The following is a 2,606-nucleotide window of genomic DNA, read 5'->3' as shown; positions in this document are numbered from 1 at the left end:
CCATTTTCATTTCTAATTTTATTGATTTGATTTTTCTCCCTTTGTTTCTTGATGAGTCTGGCTAATGGTTTGTCAATTTTATTTATCCTTTCAAAGAACCAGCTTTTGGCTTTGTTGATTTTTGCTATGGTCTCTTTTGTTTCTTTTGCATTTATTTCTGCCTTAATTTTTAAGAGTTCTTTCCTTCTGCTAACCCTGGGGTTCTTCATTTCTTCCTTTCTAGTTGCTTTAGGTGTAGAGTTAGGTTATTTATTTGACTTTTTTCTTGTTTCTTGAGGTATGCCTGTATTGCTATGAACTTTCCACTTAGGACTGCTTTTACAGTGTCCCACAGGTTTTGGGTTGTTGTGTTTTCATTTTCATTAGTTCTATGCAAATTTTATTTCCTCTGTGATTTGTTGGTTATTCAGCAGCGTGTTGTTTCAGCCTCCATATGTTGGAATTTTTATAGTTGTTCTTCTGTAATTGAGACCTAATCTTACTGCAATATGGTCAGAAAAGATGCTTGGAATGATTTCAATTTTTTGAATTTACCAAGGCTAGATTTATGGCCCAGGATGTGATCTATCCTGGAGAAGGTTCCATGTGCGCTTGAGAAAAGGGTGAAATTCATTGTTTTGGGATGAAAATGTCCTATAGATATCAATTAGGTCTAGCTGGTCTATTGTATCGTTTAAAGTTTGTGTTTCCTTGTTAATTTTCTGTTTAGTTGATCTATCCATAGGTGTGAGTGGGGTATTAAAGTCTCTCACTATTATTGTGTTATTGTTAATTTCTCCTTTCATACTTGTTAGCATTTGCCTTCCATATTGCGGTGCTCCTGTGTTGGGTGCATATATATTTATAATTGTTATATCTTCTTGGATTGATCCTTTGATCATTATGTAGTGACCGTCTTTGTCTCTCTCACAGCCTTTGTTTTAAAGTCTATTTTATCTGATATGAGTATTGCTACTCCTGCTTTCTTTTGGTCCCTATTTGCATGGGAAATCTTTTTCCAGCCCTTCACTTTCAGTCTGTATGTGTCCCCTGTTTTGAGGTGGGTCTCTTGTAGACAGCATATGTAGGGGTCTTGTTTTGTATCCATTCAGCCAGTCTTTGTCTTTTGGTTAAGGCATTCAATCCATTTACGTTTAAGGTAATTATTGATAAGTATGATCCCGTTGCCATTTACTTTATTGTTTTGGGTTCGAATTTATACACCATTTTTGTGTTTCCTGTCTAGAGAATATCCTTTAGTATTTGTTGGAGAGCTGGTTTGGTGGTGCTGAATTCTCTCAGCTTTTGCTTGTCTGTAAAGCTTTTGATTTCTCCTTCATATTTGAATGAGATCCTAGCTGGGTACAATAATCTGGGCTGTAGGTTATTTCTTTCATCACTTTAAGTATGTCTTGCCATTCCCTCCTGGCTTGGAGAGTTTCTATTGAAAGATCAGCTGTTATCCTTATGGGAATTCCCTTGTGTGTTATTTGTTGTTTTTCCCTTGCTGCTTTAATATTTGTTCTTTGTGTTTGATCTTGTTAATTTGATTAATATGTGTCTCGGGGTGTTTTGCCTTGGGTTTATCCTGTTTGGGACTCTCTGGGATTCTTGGACTTGAGTGATTATTTCGTTCCCCATTTTAGGGAAGTTTTCAACTATTATCTCCTCAAGTATTTTCTCATGGTCTTTCTTTTGTCTTCTTCTTCTGGGACCCTATGATTCGAATGTTGTAGCGTTAATACTGTCCTGGAGGTCTCTGAGATTGTCTTCATTTCTTTTAATTCGTTTTTCTTTTTTCCTCTCTGATTCATTTATGTCTACCATTCTATCTTCTAATTCACTAATCCTATCTTCTGCCTCTGTTATTCTACTATTTGTTGCCTCCAGAGTTTTTTGATTTCATTTATTGCATTATTCATTATATATTGACTCTTTTTTATTTCTTCTAGGTCCTTGTTAAACCTTTCTTGCATCTTCTCAATCCTTGTCTTCAGGCTATTTATCTGTGATTCCATTTTGATTTCAAGATTTTGCATCAATTTCACTATCATTATTCGGAATTCTTTATCAGGTAGATTCCTTATCTCTTCCTCTTTTGTTTGGATTGGTGGGCATTTATCCTGTTCGTTTACCTGCTGAGTATTCCTCTGTCTCTTCATCTTGTTTAAAATTGCTGAGTTTGGGGGCTCCTTTCTGTATTCTGGCAGTTTGTGGAGATCTCTTTATTGTGGCATTTCCTCGCTGTGTGTGGGGTTGTACAGGTGGCTTGTCAAGGTTTCTTGATTAGGGAAGCTTGTGTCAATGTTCTGGTGGGTGGAGCTGTATTTCTTCTCTCTGGAGTGCAATGAAGTGTCCAGTAATGAGGTATGAGATGTCTATGGTTTCGGGGTTTACTTTGGGCAGCCTGTATCTTGGAGCTCAGGGCTGTGTTCCTGTGTTGCTGGAGAATTTGCTTGGTATGTCTTGCCCTGGAACTTGTTGGCCCTTGTGTGGTGCTTGGTTTCAGTGTAGGTATGGAGGCGTTTGATGAGCTTCTGTCTATTAATGTTCCCTGGCGTCAGGAATTCCCTGGAGTTAGGGGTGGACTTAAGCCTCCTGCTTCCAGTTATTGGTCTTATTTTTAC

Source organism: Bos indicus x Bos taurus, unplaced genomic scaffold (assembly GCF_003369695.1).
Source record: "Bos indicus x Bos taurus breed Angus x Brahman F1 hybrid unplaced genomic scaffold, Bos_hybrid_MaternalHap_v2.0 tig00011826_arrow_arrow_1_40847, whole genome shotgun sequence".
NCBI classification, from domain to species: Eukaryota; Metazoa; Chordata; class Mammalia; order Artiodactyla; family Bovidae; genus Bos; species Bos indicus x Bos taurus.
This window is presented reverse-complemented; position numbering follows the sequence as displayed.